The 20,437-nt window shown below is 34.6% G+C and overlaps 1 pseudogene; it reads right to left on the bottom strand.

Annotated features, from left to right (window-relative positions):
* LOC129922441 (metallo-beta-lactamase domain-containing protein 1-like) overlaps positions 1-18,833 on the bottom strand; it is a 33,442-nt pseudogene extending 14,609 nt beyond the window's left edge.
* Between the last annotated feature and the right edge of the window lie 1,604 nt (positions 18,834-20,437).

The following is a 20,437-nucleotide window of genomic DNA, read 5'->3' as shown; positions in this document are numbered from 1 at the left end:
TTCCTAGCATGTAACTAATGTTCTTATATATAGGTTATATAAGTTACTGCAGAGTTCAGCGACAATGAAAACATTTCCATCTACAGCTGACAATCCCTCAAGGCCAATCTAGACTCAGTCCTCTTCAAAGTGAATTTGTTTCTACCTAAGTTCATCAAAAAATAATGAGAACACTCACTGAGCTTCAATACTTTCTTTCTCCTGGAGTAGATTCTTAAATTTGGCATCCAGCTCTCTGTTTCTCTGCTGCTCCTGTTTCCCCTCATGCTCTTTTTCTTTCAATGAACTTTCTAGAGACTTGACCCTGAGATCAAGAAAAAAATTGAAACTAAATAGAAACTTCTGATGCCTACGCAATAAACGTTTAGCTGACATTTCTGGCCAAGCCTATTACAGTTGAAATATAGGGTTGGGACGTACTGGTTTCATTTTAAACATTGTCAATCAAAAAAATGAATTAGAAATAAAGTAATTAGTTGAATCATTTAGAAAACTGAAATGAAACTATCCAAAAGTGAATGTTGACTAAAATTTTTTTTTTCTTTTTTTTAAAGTTAAAAAAAAACAACAGCTTCTGAGATCAACACAGATACACAAATAAGACAAATGTCCTCAAGCATAAAAAAGACTATTAATGTTAAGGCATGATCGCAAAAGTAGAGAGAATTTCAACCACTCAGACATAAAGTCACATTTGCGGAGTTACTTTGAAATGACTTCATGCTGTCACATTTCACGAAACAGTATACATTTTTAAAAGGTCCTTCTAAAAAGGTGAAGGATGCCTTTTATTTAAAATATTTTAATTTATTGAAGCAACGGTAAGAATCACATTTTGTGTGTGTGTGTGTTAATATTCAAACATGGAGTGATAACTTTAATGACATTCAAACTTTTATTTTGCTTCTAAAATTTTATTGACTGCCCCATCCCCCTTTGTCAGGACCTTTAAGCCCCTCTCCCTTTCCCCAGTATGAGAAACACTGGAATTTAAATATAGAAATGTGGCGGTTGTACTTTTCTCAGCTCTCCTTCACCTACAAACTCTCTCTACTGATTGTCCATATCTTGTCAAAATATTTAACAAAAATCTCATTTTTCTATTGTTGCAGTTTCTTCTAGGACATTTTCATAGGCATTAAAAAGATCATGAGTTGGTCTCACTCTTGACTAAGGTGTATATGTTTATAGTAGGCTAATGCTAATCTTTTTCTAGTATCTTCAACCTTTTCTACTAAAGCTGACAATAATTGGATCATCTGATAAGCTTTTTTAAAAAAAAAAAATTATTTTAATTTCACTTTTTATGTATTTAAAGCTAAGTCTGTCTGAATAAGTCAATAAATGAAAGCCTACATTTTTTTGATGAGTGTACTAAGAGGATATACACTGACTTTACCATTAAAAAAAATATTTGCCAAAATGTTTTGCTTTATATATTATGATGTTCTTACATTGTTTTCATAATACATTCACTAAAGTTAATTGTTGTTTTTTTTTCCTTTTACTGTTTCAGAATGAGAGTAAATATTTAAAAAGCTTTGTTCTTGTTTTTTGCTAATTCTAGGATATTATTTTGTACATAACAATGTCTAACAGTGTCATCCATTGGTATTAGTAGGACATTGCAACTCTTAAGTTTAGTAAGTTATCTTATTTAGACATCCTATTATAATTTATGTCCAAAATGCACATTAGCTGGGGCAATGTAATTTTAAATCTTAAAGTAGACAATGTACAGAACAAAAAGAGGGTAATAAAAAGGCTCTTTAATTAAGATATTGTTCTATTCATATAGAATTGAGAACCCTGTTTTATTTGTCTCACATTTTAAGTAAAAAAAAACATATTCATATATTTGATAAAAACATGGTAAAAAAATAAGTAAATAAATATATTTTTCAAGACTCACAGATTGTCAGCTGTTATATCCAGTTCCTTTACTTCACGCATTCTCTTCCTAAAGTTTTCTTTAGTTCTTTTTTGCTCCTCTAGTTCAACCTGTCAAAACAAACAGCAACTACTACTCTTGAATGAACTTAAGAAAAAAAAAGTGTAATTTAGACTTTCTCTCCTAATTAAGAATAACATAGTTGATTCAAGTGAAAGAATACAATGAGCCCTGCATTCTAAAGTTCAAGCATCAGAAAATGGTGACAAAGTTTTTTTACAAGTGTGAAGGCAAAGAAAGATGGTTGAGACCTGGTCTTTCAAGATGGAAAAGTTTTTTTGTGAGACATGGCGGTGTATTTGTCAGAGTGGCACTAATCAGACTTAATAAAGCAAGCCTGGGTGAGGAAGAGAGTACAGAAGATGATGAGGAGAACAAAGAAACGATTCAAGACGTCGTCAAGAATGGTGTAAGCGAAATATTTGATGGAGATTGTGAACTTATTAGAGATGAAAGTGACACAAGGACAGACATTCATTTTGTAGCTTGTTTGAAGCCAAATGAACAAACAGAATACAGAATGGAAGCCTTTTAGAAAAAAAAAAAAGTTTTGTGAATACAATGAATAGTTGAAAATCTGGGCAGAGACCAGTAACATTCTGTACAATCATAGCTCAAGTAGGAAGAAAATTTGTATTTGTCATGGTACAGGAAATAATGTTAAGTGCCTTAATTTCAAGAATAAGTTAACTAGTCAAGTGGGCTAAAAGTGGAGTGTGTGAGTGAACGACTAGGTAAATAGGTCATTCTTTTAGATGACCTTGAAGAGATGTTTAGGTAAACATGCATGAGTAGTCAGGAATAGGTAGAAGACTAAGAATTATGTAGCAAGAAAGGCCAGGCAACACAAAGCTACCTAGATGAGTCATTGTTCAGTGGTCATTATTCAACTAGTAGTTTATGTACTTCAGTTATTTGACAATATTGTAAGATAGCCAGCTATTTCATTAAAGTGATTCATGTTAATTTTTTTATTGTTGGATAGCTTATTTGATTGAATCAAGTTTGAAGAAATTAAACTCAAGAAAGATATATTCTAATTAGATTTCTTCAGTGTGATTGAATAGAGACAATACTACTCTGCAAAAGAGCTCATGACAGTGAGGACAAATACAATATATGCTTGAATCTTACATCAAATTTTTCTATTGCAGATTCCAATAGATGAATATGGTTTGCGTTGTTATCAACTACTTCTTCAAATAAATAGTCAGCTCTTTAGTGGGTGGAGGCGCAGTGGCTGAGCGGTAAAGTGCTTGGCTTCCGAACCGGGGACTGGGGTTCGAATCCTGGTGAAGACTGGGATTTTTAATTTCGGGATCCTCGGGCGCCTCTGAGTCCACCCAGCTCTAATGGGTACCTGACAGACATTAGTTAGGGAAATGTAAAGGCGGTTGGTCGTTGTGCTGGACACATGACACCCTTGTTAACCGTAGGCCACAGAAACAGATGACATTTACATCATCTGCCCTATAGACCACAAGGTCTGAAAGGGGAACTTTACTTTACTTTTCTTTAGTGGGTGCACTGCACTTGATAGGTCTCTTACAGCTGGCGGTATCTTTGGTGAGTTGACAGGAGTAGGTCTGTAAAGAAGCTCTTGGAAATGATCGACCAATCTCTTTTGTCCTCTTCATCTGTTATCAAGTCACCATTTTTGTCCTTTACTGGCCTCTCTGACATGGCAAATTTTCCAGATATGTTTTTGATGACTGGTTACAGTTCTTTGGTACTGTTCTGAAGAGCTGTTTCTTTTGCTAGTGCTTCAATGTAGTTTTGCCTGTCTGTTCTGATGCTATGCTTGATACTCCTATCTATTTCAGCATATTCTTTTTTGTGCTTTTCCTTTTGCTGCTCTTGTTTTACTGTTGTTCATGCCTGCTTTCTTCTCTCTTCTTTCCTTGATCTTCTGAAGAGTTTCTGCTGAACTCCACTCCTTGTGAGTGTATGACTTGAGACCCAGTACTTCTTGGCATGTGAAATTTACTGTTTTTTTTTTCAGTTTCTGCCATGTCTGTTCTACTGTCTCCTCTTCTAGGAGCTGGAACTTGTTTGATAAGGTGATCTTCAACTCTTCCTGTTTTGTGCAGTCTTTCAGTGCAATGGTATTATAATGTTGAAATTGGCTGGGCTCACTTGTTCAAGTCTTCTTCAGCTAGCACATTGACCTCCAGCTTTTTGCCTTCATTCCGAACCTGGTGAGTCAGGTACAGTGGCTACTAAGCTTGCCATATTTCCAACAAGCTGGGACAGAGCTGCGTGGCTATTTTACATTGGTCGTGGCCATGAAACCACAACCAAAAAAAAAAAAAAACAGTTCTTCTTGACCACCCCAGGGCAACCACAATGAGGTGGGGGCTGGAATCACACTAACCAGAAGTGTGTATACATTCCATAATAATATACTAAATATCTCTACCATTCCAAAAAAGTCTATAAAGTATATATTAAACACAGAATACAGCTAGAAACTAATCTAGATTACTACTACTAGACTAAATTAGATAGTCTCCATGATAGAATATAGAGACTCTGACCAAGTTAAGATCTAAATTCAGAGTAGTTCTTATAGTATTGGATCTTCTTATAGTTTTAGATCTTACCTAGATTCTAAAAATCTTTATCAATTTTTAGTATCATCTACTCTGTCACTATGTAAAGTCTAAATCTAGAGTAATCTAGATTTTCCAGATCTAGACATCTAGCGTAATCGTGACGCTAGTCTAGATGACTAGATCTAAATAAATGATAGAATGATTAGATCCTAAAATTTACAAGATTTAGTAATTAGTATAAAATTTAGATTAAATTATAATCTAATATTTGTTGATCTAGAACAGTGATGGCAAATGGGGTTGTTCCAAATTTCTTCTGAGTCACATGGTTATGTTTACATCACATGGTTGTGTTTACATCTCATGCTCTGCTTACTTTTGTTAATTTACAGTGGGAAGCTGAAGTGTTTTAGAACAATAATTGGTGGTTTTAATTAATTAATTAGTGCCAAACTATAATTTGTTTATAATAGGAGAACTTAGATGTTTATCTTTTTTATAGTTTCAACTTAAAACAGATAGTTAAACATTTGACAGATGGTTCGGAAGCGTTGGCCTATATAATAGATTCTATAGTCTGCAGTACTGAGATCTAGATTTCTTGACTTACACATTTACAGTTATCTGCTCAGAGCATCTGGGTGATCAACCCTAGAAAAAAAAAAGTAACACTTTCATCTACACCCCTCCCTCTCTGCCCTAAAATAAACAGGCTAAAACGCTAAATGTTGGACAGTAGACCATAAATGTGTGTTGTATTGGTCAGATAGGTCTAGTGATTCTAGTCTAGTCGATTATTTGCTTTAAATGATGAAAAGACTGCCAGGTGTTTTTCCTTGTGTATAATAGGGTTGAGTTGTCTAGCAAACAAATAACACATCTGATAGTCAAGGATAAATCTAGATATACTTTTACACAGTTCATATGTGTTTTATCCAGGACTAGATTTGGGAAGTAGAGCAAAAGGTTAATAGAAGACTTTTTTTGCAGCTCTTGAGTCAGGTCGGCTTTAGTTTCTGAAGTAGTAGATGTTTAGATAATACAACATTCAACAGTTCCCTTCATTACGTATTAAACTTCTTGTTGGACATTGTTCCTCAGCGTTAACTGCCTTAATATTTCTGGCCTTACACCCTGTGTTATTTCCTTATTAGAGTGTTACCTCTGATTAGACTTATCTATACAAGACAAAGAGAAGAGGTGCCTAGAAATTAAGATGCAGTCCTTAATATAAGAATTACATTCTATAATTTAGCACATCATATGTGTAAGCTACCTTGAGTATTAAAAGAGGGTAAAGCTCTTCGCTCACATGAAAATCAATAGAAAAATCAAGAAAAAGAATTGAATGAAGGCCTACAAGCGAAAGGTCATAGAAAAACCTGTGATAGTAAGTGAATGTGTTTTGAGTGGCTGGTAGTGCAGTGTGTGTGCCTGTGTAAGAAATGACCAGTTGATCTTCATTGTAAATGGTTGAGTGAACAGCAAAGAAAGTAAGTCAGGACTGTGTGTAAAAGTGGGTCAGACTCATAACAAGATGCTGGAGTAAAGGAGACGAATGGAAGACTAAAAAAATTCAATATGTTAATTGAGACTCTTGTTGTTATAGTCTATTACAAAACCTTTCACCTTTCACAAAGTAAAAGACCTTCTTCTTGAATTCATAGCAATGTAATGGGGGTGCACCGGATAGTCGCTCCGGCTTCTGTCGAATATTTGGCCTTTTTTCCCCATTCTGCCATATTTGGCTCCGGTCAAATATCACTGCCAGGTAGTTGGCCGAATAGTAAAAGTACACCTATTTAATATGCACAAAGTGGACCTCCTTCCATCAATGTCTGTTATAGAATGTATTAATGTTAATATTAAAACATAATAATGTGCATAAAAATAGAGCCTACATGAATATGTACCAAACATCAAATATGAAAATATGAAAATGACAATGCTGTAAACATATAAGACAGACTCATGCCAAAGGGAAGGACAAAACAACTTAAATGCACCTTAAACGTAGGTCCATGTCCTGGTATGATAAAGTCAGCCATCTCCAATATGGTATATCTTGATTGCACCTGGAGATGTGGTCGCTCACTTTTTTTTAGCCAAAGGGAGGGGGAGAAAAGGTCACCTTCACAATAAAATAAATCCCCTGTGAAACACAAAATTGAAAAAACATTAAACATCAGTTTGAAAATAAACACGAGGCCCAATGGCTGAACAGTAAAGCCCTTGGCTTCCGAACCAGGGGGCCACAGAAACATATGACCTTTACATCATCTTGCGTTTGATTGCAAGGTTGGAAAGGGAACTTTAACCATACTTTTTAAAGCTGGATAGTACAATCCTTCAACATGATTTTCTGTGTCAAGCAGAAGGTTGTACTTTTCTTACACCACCTAACAACAACAACAAAAAAACAACTAACCAACCACTGCTAATACTCCAAGATTAGCCTTCTTCACCACCACCGACACATCATTTCCTGTATGACCAGGTGTTGGCCATATTTCTACATCCTCATCTATGTTGAAGGGCATCCCCTGCAGGAAGAACAAATAAGACCTGCAGTAACAAGAATAAATAAAGAAAAGTTTATCCATAATGTGCAGTGACATAGGGTAGGACTTTGAAAGATATCTGTAAAAAAGTAAACATGAGATATTTACTTAACTGATGGCTTCTTCAAGCTATTTCAAGATTGAAATGATGTTTTTATTCAAACAAAATGATTTATATTTTTATTTATTAAGAAATTAATTTGTTCTGATTTTTATACAAAGTTCTATTTTTTTTAATACTAAGAAATTAGCACATAGAAAGGATCTGACATATACATTCATCATACTCTGTGTTGCCCCCGAACTTAAAGGAAAGGGTAATGATGACATTCTAGGTAGTTCAGCACGCAAAGATATTTAAAGAAATTAAACATTGTATGCAATTATTAATGACAAATGAAAAGTAGTTGATAAAACAAGCCAGTTGCTTTATTTACTAACAAATGAAGGAAATAGGGAAAAATTACTTAGCTCTATTTCAACAGTCAGTGTAACAATGAAGTTTTCTATTTCTTATCTTGTTTTACACAAAAATAACTCAAGGATATCAAAAGTAAACATCATCAATACAAATACATAAACATGTTCAAAATGCAAGCCAGTCAACAAACAAAGCTTCAACTTCAGCATGTCAAAAACTAAAAATGTCTAAATCAGGCTACATCATAATGCCATGGTATAGCAGAAGAGGAATTTAAATGGAATGTGATGAGTTGGATAGTTCGATTCTGTTTGAGAACTGCCTTAAGATTTGAGAACATTTATGAATGTTTGAGTGTTTAAGAATAAATTTGTAGAACAATCACATTTTCTGTCTACATTAAGATGTCTGTCCAATCTTCCCATAGAAAAGTTACATTTAAGACCTGATTAGAATACTCTCTGAGTTTGACAAAGAGCTCTTCAAATGGCCCAGCGACTGATGAACTTTTACTTCACCAGCTATATGGATATTAAGATAGCAAAGGGAAGCTTTGCTAGTTGCATTATTATGTCTACAAAATCTTTATCTATGCAACTACTACAATCATAGGGGAGCAATACAAAGAATTTAAACTGTGTCTGCACAAAACACTAAAAACAAAAAATATTAGTCTGTAGATACCTCTTTCAACTCATGCAGTAAGTACTGATCATGTTGACAAATATCATAGCATACACAATGGACAGCTCCAGAGAAGAGGTTGAGGTTGCCAATCTGTTCTATGTGTCCATTTAAGCAAATAACATAGTGGATGTCTTCAGGTTTCAAACCCTGGTCACTCAAAGCTGCAGAGCATACACAGATTCTAAATAGTAAAAAAAGATCTTAACTCTTATTTTATGTAAGTCAGATCTTATGTATGTGAATTATGTTGGAGAAAGTTATTTTAGGTTGTCAAAATGCAGGCCAGATGACTAGTCGCAACAAAATGATGTACTGGTCTCATGAATGGCTTGGCCTCAAAGAGAAGAGTACTTGTCTTAAACTAAAGAGTACTTGGCCTAAAAAGAAAAGGGTACTTGGCCTCAAAGACAAATGCACTTGACCTTAAAGAAAAAAAAGTATGTGGCCTCAAAGGGAAGAGTAGTTTTAAAGTAGTAACAATATGAAGACAAATATAAATTGTGTCTAAACATCTGTTTTAGTTAAAAAAAAAAACATTATTTGTACTGTGACAAGTGTTTTGAAGTTGATTCCTTCTCATGGTGCCCTATTGACTACTGATAAAACCATAAACAATGTATGGTCATGTTACAACATCATTTGTCCTTCATCTGGTGAATTATAAAGGGGGAAAGAATCGAGCAAGGAGTGGACAGAACTGACTCTGTGACTGTCATTCTGAGTGCAGAGAGGGATGCAAGCAACTAGTAGACAGAAGAGATGGCTGCCTAGTTATTTTGGTATGTGTTTTAGAATGTCACCACTAGGGTCCAAAGTTAGAACCAGACTGCTTCTATCCCTGCAAGAGGCTTTGGCTAGGACAGTAGTTCTCAAACTGTGGGGAGTGACAATTTGAAAAAATGTGAAAGGGGGGTGGAAGAAAAACAGCAAGTCAATGAACATTTAATACCGATACATAAATTTGGATTTTATACATATTGTAAATATTTATGATAAATAAAATCAGAATATTGTTTTATAATAATATGTCTTCTTTTTCATTACATTCTAAAAGCCTTCATCGTAAAAGCCTACAGCGCTAAAAAATTCTCCAGCCAACTTAAGGCGGCACAAATGAAATTCTTATTGTTTTCAACCAGCAAATATTTGAGAGATACTTGGTTTGGAAATGAAAACTGATCTTAAAGGCTAAGCAAGAATTCTAGTGTGACCCACAGTCCCAATAAGAAATAGGTAGGGTACCTAACTTTTGTTGAGGAAAGTAAAGGCAGTTGGTCATTGTGCTGGCCACATAATCATCTGCACAATAGATTGCAAGGTTCGAAACAGGAACTAGTGAAAGATTAAAACATGTTAATCATTTTTTCCAATTATGGTCTAATACTTTAAGTGCCTTTCTTTCTGAGAAATAGTTCAAATAGACTTAAAATATCTGTCTGAATTAGCCAAAATAATAATAATAATAATAATAATAATCTTTATTATCCGTAAGGAAATTTGTCTTACAATTTGTACATTACACCAAACAAAAAACATTATAACTATAAGAAACCAAAATGTACATTCACACCAGACTCACTCATAATTTACATGTGACAAAGTTTATACCAGATTGTTCTTATTTAATGAAAAACTAAACATCTGTAAAATGTTAAGAAATGCATGAGTCCAAGTATCAGTATTATATAAGAAAAGATTTTACTGGATGAAAGACAGATTTATAGACAATTAGCAATACAAAGCTATGTAGATGGAAAATATTGGATCTAAGCAATCCTACATGTATTCAGTAGGTGACCAAAGAAGTTCGGATACAAATCTAGTCTGGCCTATATAAAGTTCGGATACAAATCTAGTCTGGCTTATATAAGGTTCGGATACAAATCTTTTCACAAAGATGTGCAGATCATCTAGAGGTAAATATATCCTAAAAAAGGGAAAATAAAAAATGAAAGTAAAATTAAAGTTTACCTTTGAGAAGTAAGTCCCTTTCCCCAAGGGTTCTCGGTATTAACAATAATGTTGCGGTGGGGACCTTTTAGTAGTGTGACGGTGCTACATGATCTAACAGTTCCTTCAAAGTAAACGATATATTAATATCATTGTAGATTTTGAAAAAAAAATATGTATACAGCAAATTTCATAATATTAAAGTAGGAGAATAAATTGGACTAAAATTTTATAAATCAAAGGAATGAATATTTTCTTATTCATTGGTTGTTTTTTTTTATATTTTTTTAAAATGTTGCTCTAGTATAAAAAAAATCAAACCTAGAATAAATCATTGAAGTATTTAATCTATATCACATATAGATCTTGCAGTTAGATCTAGATCAACTAGGACAGAGAGAGAGAGAGAGTGCATGTAGGTCCCAATAGTATGTCAGAATATATATGGATAGATAACTGCCAACTTATTGAGCTGAGACGCCATGGTCCCTAAATTAAAAGTTTTACCATCTATTGGCAAATACAGAATAGGTTTTAAAAAAACAAAAAAAACAGAACCTTTAAAGCCAAGGGTTTCAGTAATATTTAAACATTAAAAAAATGTCAATGGGTTAAAAGTTATAAATGATTAATACCCTTAAGTCCTTAAGTATTCTTGAATAAAAAAAAATATGATTTCAAGAAAACAAAGAAAAAAAATAAAGTCTATACCTTGTGAGTCCAGCTGGGTGTAACCTTCTGTTAGAACAATAATGTCAAACATTTTACAGTATTTCTATATTTATTTATACAGAATGATTTTAAAGTCAACAAGCTGATTCAAAGATCTGTAGGTAGAGAAAACAAAACGTTAATAAATAACAGCCATTTCATAACAAAAACATTTAGATTAGTCACTTGCAGAGTAAGACTCAGCCAAAAATTGGAGCATACGTTAAAAATCATTTGAGTAGTTTATGCTATTTGGACACCTACAGGCCAAAATTTCAAAGTTTGACTTTGACAGCGCATTATTTGATAATTGTTTGACATAGAAACGAAAATGAAGTACCAAAATGTTCTTTAATTTAAGAAGAAAAGGTTGTCTACTTATTTTTGTACCCCATATCCTATATTTTTTATTATATTTAAGGTCAAAAGAGACCATGTGTCATTATTTAATTCGGACAGATCTGTCACAGTTTATTTGATTTCGGACACCATAATTTATTTCAGGCTTCAATAAACTCAGATTTTAATTTTATATTAATATTAACTAAATTCTAAGATACCCCATGCATTTCCCATAAGACAATATAGATTTATTTTTTATTTCAAATTAGTTTTGTCATACTAAAATCAGTTTATATTGTATGACTGAATAGAGTTAAATGATGAAGATTGTAGCATATAATAATTTGTAGTTTATTTTATGTTTGCATGTTTTATTGAGAGCTTTACTTTAATTTGGACTTTTTATTTTATGTTGTGTGTATTAATTTTTCACTATTCTTATTAATATATAATTTTAAATTAGGTTTTATTTTTTTTTTTACTTTTTGTTTCGTGGTTTCTGAGCATGAACATGTTATTAATATTATTTACTTTCACCAAAAAAGTAAAAAAAAAAAAAATTAAAGAAAAAAAAAAAAACAAAGATTTTTTTACAGGCTTAGAAAGATTTATATACAGCTGTATTCAAATTTATATATTTACAATTTCAATATTATTCACAATTGGTGAAAATAAATAAAAATAAAATTAAAGTGACCTTCTTTAACTTTTTAACAATAATATCACAATAACAATAATATAGCATGAAATAATGAAAGTATTTAATATAGAAATGTAAAGAGTTAAATAAATATGTATGATAACATTTTTTTTTTAAAGTTTAATGTGAACTAACGATATTGATCGGGGCAACAGGCGGAACACAGAAGGTTGAATTTTTCCTTCTTCTGCATTCTGAGGCACTGTTGTGCAACAAGTGTGCCACCACTGATCGCATTGTTTACATAGAACCTAAAGAGTGCCTTTGTTTCTTGTAAGGCAACCAGCAGGACAATCTTTCATTTGTTCACATAGAACCTAAAGAGTGCCTTTGTTTCTTGTAAGGCAACCAGCAGGACAATCTTTCATTTGTTTACATAGAACCTAAAGAGTGCCTTTGTATCTTGTAAGGCAACCAGCAGGACAATCTTTCATTTGTTTACATAGAACCTAAAGAGTGCCTTTGTTTCTTGTAAGGCAACCAGCAGGACAATCTTTCATTTGTTTACATAGAACCTAAAGAGTGCCTTTGTTTCTTGTAAGGCAACCAGCAGGACAATCTTTCATTTGTTTACATATACCTAAAGAGCGCCTTTGTTTCTTGTAAGGCAACCAGCAGGACAATCTTCATTTGTTTACATAGAACCTAAAGAGTGCCTTTGTTTCTTGTAAGGCAACCAGCAGGACAATCTTCATTTGTTTACATAGAACCTAAAGAGTGCCTTTGTTTCTTGTAAGGCAACCAGCAGGACAATTTTCATTTGTTTACATAGAACCTAAAGACAATCTTCATTCCCTACTCAACAAGGCTGTCAGAAACTTTATCACCACTTTCATTGTCACATTTTTTCTGTTCAGCCTCCTTCAGTTTCTCTACCTCAGAGTCATCATTCCTGACAAATTTTTTTTTCTTCTTTGCATCATCATCTTTCTTCTATTGTCTCTCTACCTTCTTCTTTTCTCTCAAGACTTTTCTTTGCAGTGCATCTTCATCCTTTTGTCTCATCTTTGTCTACCTTCCTACATATTTTAATCTTTTCTTGCTCATCTTTTTCTGTAATCTTGCACTTAAAGGCTTGCCAAAATTCCTCGTTGCTTACAAGAATTGGGAGAGTTGGGGTTAATTTTTTTTGGTTTAGCACTACTTTTGTCCTTGCTCTTAAAGGAGGGTATCTTTAAAATGTCCTCAGAGAGGGAAAGTTCACTAAATTTTTCAAAAATATAATTTTGTCATGATGTTTGGAAAACTCTTGTTAGGAGATAAGCCAATATTGAAAAAAACTTCCATATGAGGTGGAAGGTAAAGGTGAATCAGGTGATGTTGCTGGTAGAGTTGAGGAACAAGAGCCAGATGGAAGAGGTGGGTTATCATGGGAGGTTGAAGGAAGATGTAGAATATCATTGGAAAAGGAAGCAAAAGGTGAGACATCATGAGTGATGGCAGGACTATGGGAGGCAGAATCAAAGAGTTAAGACATCGTGGGAGGTGGGAGAAATAGGTAGGGCATCATGGAGTAGGGAAGCAAGAGGTGAGACATCATGAGTGATGGCAGGACTATGGGAGGCAGAATCAAGAGTTAAGACATCGTGGGAGGTGGGAGAAATAGGTAGGGCATCATGGAGTGGGGAAGCAAAAGGTGAGACATCATGAGTGATGGCAGGACTATGGGAGGCAGAATCAAGAGTTAAGACATCGTGGGAGGTGGGAGAAATAGGTAGGGCATCGTGGAGTGGGGAAGCAAGAGGTGAGACATCACAGGAGGTGGAAGAAAGAGTTTGCACAGCCAGTGAGGCAGATGACGATGTTTGTGGTCTGTACAGTAAACTGGGACCCAACTTTCCAGCTTTGATTTAACTGTTTCTGGACTGAAAGGGTATATCCCTGCAGCCATAAAGCCTTGCTTGACTAACTCAATTTTAGCACATTTTTCCCATGTAGGCTTAAAAACATTAGCAAATCTTTCTAAGGACACACCATCACCAGTTGATGCCATGTGCTATCTTAATGCATCCTTCCAAGCATTCTTAATGGCAGCAAAAAATGCCTGATCAAGGGGCTGCATCAGGCTTGGGGAAGAGGACAATTCAAAATGATTTGGTAATCAAAACAAAGTTGGGATGTTTCAATGAGGGAAGTGTGAGAGGTGTACAGCCCATCAATAATCAGAAGAATGGGTTTGGGGAGATGGCTAGTTAATGGGATGAAGGTATCATGGAGCGAGGAGTAAAAAATGGGTGCCATTGGAAGAAATTTGAATCGGTGCTTCTGGAAAACCTTCTTAAAGATTTTTGGTTGGTATTCTTTTGTAAGGATAAAATTATCTTATAAATAGACTATATTTGATAAATATTTATTCAATTCAATTCTATTTAAAATAATCTGGAGTTAAATCTAAAAATTGAATTTAGAATCTCTAGTCTAGAATTAATTGATCTAGTCTATAATCAAAAAGAATTGTTTAAAAAAAAAAAGCAAAGAAGAGTGAAAAAAATATTATATGCTAAGACTAGATTAGAAATAGGAAAAAAAATTATTTAGTAAATAGAAAAATCTCATAGACTATCAAAAGAAAATAGACTAGGTCTGGTCCATAGAAGCATAAAAAAAATAAAATAATTTTGGCTATTTTTTTTGGTCATTTTTATTCTTGGAGAGTTGTCCGAAATAAATTTTCCATCGCTTTTTAAAATCTGAATCCTAACACCCCTTTAAGATTTTAATGACACATCTTTGAAGCACAGTCGATGTAACAAGTGATGCTCTGTCTATAAATGAAGCACAGTCGATGTAACAAGTGATGCTCTGTCTATAAATAAAGCACAGTCAATGTAACAAGTGATGCTCTGTCTATAAATGAAGCACAGTCAATGTAACAAGTGATGCTCTGTCAATAAATGAAGCACAGTCAATGTAACAAGTGATGCTCTATCAATAAATGAAGCACAGTCAATGTAACAAGTGATGCTCTGTCTATAAATGAAGCACAGTCAATGTAACAAGTGATGCTCTGTCTATAAATGAAGCACAGTCAATGTAACAAGTGATGCCCTGTCTATAAATGAAGCACAGTCAATGTAACAAGTGATGCTTTGTCTATAAATGAAGCACAGTCAATGTAACAAGTGATGCTCTGTCTATAAATGAAGCACAGTCAATGTAACAAGTGATGCTCTGTCTATAAATGAAGCACAGTCAATGTAACAAGTGATGCTCTGTCTATAAATGAACGTAATGATCAATTTTGTAAGTGCACAACATTTAACAGGAACCAAAAAAAAACTTTTAATCCGGAAGCTAGCTATGTTTATCCAGGTGACAGAAATAAAAATGGCTTAAAAATGCAACTTTAAAAATGATGTATACTGTCTGGAAAATATTGAAAACGAACGAAAGTGACAAAGAATTGATTGAAAATGGACATGCACAGTGCACAAACCCTCACTTTTGCAAATAAATCGTGTCAAAACGAGGTAAAATCAACAACACTTCAAGTTGTCAGAATTCATGTAATGTCCGGAATAAATAAACTACTCTATCTAAAGTTCAATAAGCACTACTAGATTTAAATATTGTAACATCTGTCTATATTCAGACACAAATAAATACTCTGCACAATGCATCTTGAGAACTCAAAGAGCTTGAGAAGTCATGGCTGTCAAGAGTGGGGGTGTGTAAGATGTGAGATTGTGTGTGTGTTTATTTTATTGGTTGGTGTGTGAATTGTTTTTATCACGGGATTTTCAAGGGGGGACAATAAGGTTTTCTAGTGGTCAGTCTAGCAGATGGAGAGCTGACCTGGTCTGAGTAGGGTGCTTGTGTTTTTAAAGTTTGTGTTCCAAATAATGTGTAAATTGACTAATGACTAATAAATCACAGCCAATACTGTACCACTGACAACATGTAACAATGAATGTACAAATGCTTCAAAGTAGATAACCATACTGATGTACCAAACTCGACTGGCCTCTCCTCCTCATCCCAGGCTCGAACTGGATTCAACTGTTCTGTACCACCTTCACACTGGACTCACTGTACTGAACTTGACTTTGTCTCGTACTTGTGAAGTGTCCTCACTTTGAATCCAAACCAAACCATTTTGACTGTCACCTTCTCTCTTTACATAGGTTCCCTGAAAGCCTTCTCAAAAACCGATAGAGCTTCACTTGTCCTTTCTGGATGTCACCTAACCCATCCTATGTGACTGGCCTCAGTACTGTTTACAACACAAATCTATGCTGAATGGTTGCCAAGCACTCGCCAGTGTTATCTGTGTCAGCTGATTACACACACACAATTCCCCTATCTGCATTGCCTCCACAGTTATAACAATATCAAGACTTCAAAATTAGATCTCTAGGCCAAAAGTATATTATATAATATATATCATATATATATATGTAAAAAGACACTTCCTGGCATTGACGCCTTGATGTTAATATTTAATTTTTTTTTTTGCTTTAGAGGGAGATACTACTGACACCGTCAAGCCGGTAAACTTGTGACCTGATTACTGAAGCAATAGACAGCGTGGCGCTGCCACTTGCGTAACATTCTTCAAAAGGGTCCTTCGATGGGAAGTTTTACCACCTGATTTTGCATATATCTAGTCATGTAAACTAATACTTTGATATATAATTACTAAATTAGATAGAGACTTATATATTAAGTTATTAGTTAATTTATATCATATCTAGATCTATACACAAAAGCTTCAAAAAGCACTCACTCTGTGTCAGTCGCTCACTGCACTGTCACTAAGTCTAAACCCCTGCTCTAGTCACGCCTAGTGTCACAAAACGCACTGTCACTGGCCTGGGCGTGACTGGGACACTGTCACTGGTCCTAATAACTAGAGTCTAACTAGACTAGTAACTTATTATATAACTATTATAAGTACTATTTAGTACTAAGACTAAGTTTTAAGTAGACTCTACTGTAGTCGAGTATTAATTAACTGACTGAGTTAAGTATAGTAAATAGTATATAAAGTATACTTCCTAATACTATAGATCATTAGATCTAGGTCACTAGATTGCTGATTGATTTAGTCTTATGACTCTTTTTTTATTTTTAGAATAGTCGATAGATCGATCTAGTATCTACTACTACTACTACTAGAATCTACATTTAGTAAATGATGATTTAGACTTAGACGCCTTAACTTAGCAATAGATTTTGAATAGATCTTGAGTCAGACGATCTAGACTGCTACTACTTACTACTAGACTAGTCCATAGTTACTCATAACTCATACTCATAGTATGGCATAGATCTAGTATTACTAGTATTAAAGGGTAACTCCGATGGTTTTGACAATTTTTGATATAATATGTGTTTTGATTTATAGATAATGAATATATTATTCTTTTTTTTTTATTTGCAAGAATAACTTAGTAATTGATGTTTTTGTGACATAATTTTTCTGCGCATCCAAAACAGTCAGATTTTCACTGAATTTCTGTGTGACGTCACGACGGTGCACTCAAATCCTATTGATACTCATTGATAGGGAGGCGAAAAAGAAATTATCTTTGATAAAAAAAAAATTTTCGTTAGTACATCATTAAAATACTTTAAAAGAAATTTCTAATGGTGTATAAATTATGACTGTATGTTTGACCGTAATAAAATTATGATTTTTGTGTGCTGTTTCGACCTAACATTGGTTGACATGGAAAAAGTGATGAGAGAGCTTGACGCTGGCTCAGCCGGCGAGACACACCCCCAAGGTCAAAAGTTAAAAAGTTGGAATTGAGTTTCGTAGACGATAGATCTACTTATTAAATAAGAAATTTAATAGTAGATCTAGTATTCGTAGTAAATTTCTAGCTCACAAATCTGATTTCATTTATATTTATGAACTTCAGTTGTTTAAAATGTCTCAGTAGTATCATTAATTGAATTCTTTGGCCTGGAAATCCAATGTATTGTTGGTACTGCACCTGGTATTAACTTCAATTTTTTTTTTAAATCCCATTTCCACAGCAGTGAAGTTGCTGAAACAGCTTCTCTCAAAATGGTTTGAGCATAAACAGGAATTAGCTAATGCCTTTGTAAAATATTTGCTCTTCAGGCGAATAAATTTTCCCCATTTTCCCTTTAAAACTTCATCTCTTGGAAACAAATGAAAAGAGACACTAATTTCTGTATCAGCATACTTGCTGATTTTATCTTTGTGATTGAAACTACTGCAACAAGCTGAAGAACAATATTTAATTTTCTTCAAGTAGAAATAGAGGTTTATAAACAATGACCGATTATAAATCAACGTGGAGACTAGATCTAGCTGTGAAGCGTAACAATAAATGCGATCCGATAGGTCTAGATCTAGACTAGAGAGTTTATCGGTTATATAGGTCTAGATCTATATTTAGCCAGCACCTTCGTGACGTCACGTTTTTAAAAACTAAAAACATCTCGCAGAACCCCGTTTTTTTGGGGGCGTGGAGAATTTTCTGTCTAATTTATTAAATATAAAATTTTCCGAGCATTTAAATAAAAAATGATATAATGTTTACTATTACAACTTTTTACGCAGAATTTAAATATGTCAATAACTAAAATTTGAAAAACTATCGGAGTTTCCCTTTAAGTATATGTATTACTGTATTAGTATGCTTACTATGCTATGCCTATGGACATGGTTTCTACTTTCTAGATGACTAGATGCGGCAACCACTGAACCAGTCATCTAAGATTCTAGATCTAATAAGAATAAAAATAAAGAATAATAATAGATTCTAATCCTAGATAGATCTAGATGTCAGTCTAGATTTAGATCTTAGCCAAAATAGAATCAGCGGTAAAACTAATCAGCTAGCTAGGTACTTACTTTACTTAGTTATGCCTAAGGCTAAGGCCCATCTAATTAAAAATCATGTAAAAATTGTAACAACGAAAAAATCTTATTTTGTTTAACAGAAGAGCTCATTACTACCCAGACGAAAACCGTGTCAAATAACCCTTTTTTTTTTCTCTCTGATGTTGATCCGAAACGAATACCCATGTTTGAAATGAAAAAAAAAAAGATTATACGAAACATTTTAAAAGTATTTTTTACTGACAGTACCATAGATTATGTATAGTCTACGACAGTACTTATATCTATATGCCTATAGCCTACTAACTGAACATGCTATATCAGATCAATGACCTCCACGTTATTTTCTTTGTTATAATAATAAGACTAGTCTTTGAGTCCGAAGATTATATCTTATTTTATCTTATCTTATCTTATATAATACAGACGTTACTTCAAAAAAGAAGATGATTACGTCCTACGCGTCATGCATTTAGTCATGCATATTAACCAATGACTTAAATTCTGCCAAGTCACTGGTTTTCCTGGCTAGCTCAGGCAACCCATTCCATGCTCTAATAGCACTAGGGAAGAAGGAGTATTTGTACAAATTTGTCCTAGCATATGGGACGAGGAATGTGCCTTTATCGTTGTGTCTTTCAGGAATGTAATACAGGAATGCAGTATTTCGTGTGGCTGCGCAGTCCCAGCTGTGACCTACTTATTTTGCCACATCCAGGGTAAGCATAACCATTGTCCGCAGGTGGTCGATTTAGATTTTCTTTTCGCCGTCTTCGTTTGTCATAGGGAGCAGATTTTCATTTGGTCTCAAATGTGTATCTCGCGGCCTTCGTGAGTGACCTCCAGCTGTCTTGTTCTGAGGCCGCATGCAACCAGGTACTCTCTTCTATGTCAGCCAAAGAAAGTTGACGCCTAAGCTGGTCTTTGACTTGTTTCCGTGGGGCGCTTCTGTTACGTCGATCACTTTTTAGTTCACCAAAAAAAAAAAAAAGACTGCCTTTGGCATACGTTCGTCTCTCATTATTATAGCTTTTATATAGCGCTACTTTCATGCTTATAACATGCTCAGAGCGCGTTTGGTCCAATCTCATTTGTGGACCAGTGGGAGGAGGGGATATCTAGGAGTTGGTTTTCCATGCTGCCTCAGTAAACATAACTCTGCCCGAGTCGGGTGTCGAACCTCGATCCCCCTTCTAGGTAGCCAAGCCAAGCCTCTCGACCACGCTTCCCACGGGATATGTGCCCTACCCAGCGCAACTGTCGCACCAAAAAAAAGTCCCTCTATACTGTCCATACCGGCGTTCGCAAGGACATTGCTGTTTGTAGTGCGGTCTTGCCATCGTATATCCATGATGGAGCGCAAGCATCTTTGGTGGAAGCGCTCAAGAAGTCTTAGATGTTTCCTATATAGTGTCCATGTCTCAGAGCCATACAGAAGGGTTGAGAGAACCACCAACTGGTAGACACTAATTTTTGTAGGCAGGCGGAGCGATCTGTTCCGCCAAACTCTCGCCTGAAGGCGTCCAAAAGCGCTACTGGTCCTGGCGAGACGGTTATCAACTTCCCTTGAAAGTGAGGCGTCATTTGACACTATACTACCTAGATATGTGAAGTGGTTTACCACATTAAGGGGCTGTCCGTTTACGGTGATCCTTGGGGCTGAGTATGTTTTATTGGGCGACTTCTGGAACATGAATTCTGTTTTCCCGAGGTTAGGGTTAGGCGGCAGCGTAATTAAA

The sequence above is a fragment of the Biomphalaria glabrata genome, chromosome 13 (genome assembly GCF_947242115.1).
Source record: "Biomphalaria glabrata chromosome 13, xgBioGlab47.1, whole genome shotgun sequence".
NCBI lineage: Eukaryota > Metazoa > Mollusca > Gastropoda > Planorbidae > Biomphalaria > Biomphalaria glabrata.
The sequence above is the reverse complement of the archived record's forward strand: the minus strand, read 5'-3'. Positions and strand labels throughout refer to the sequence as shown.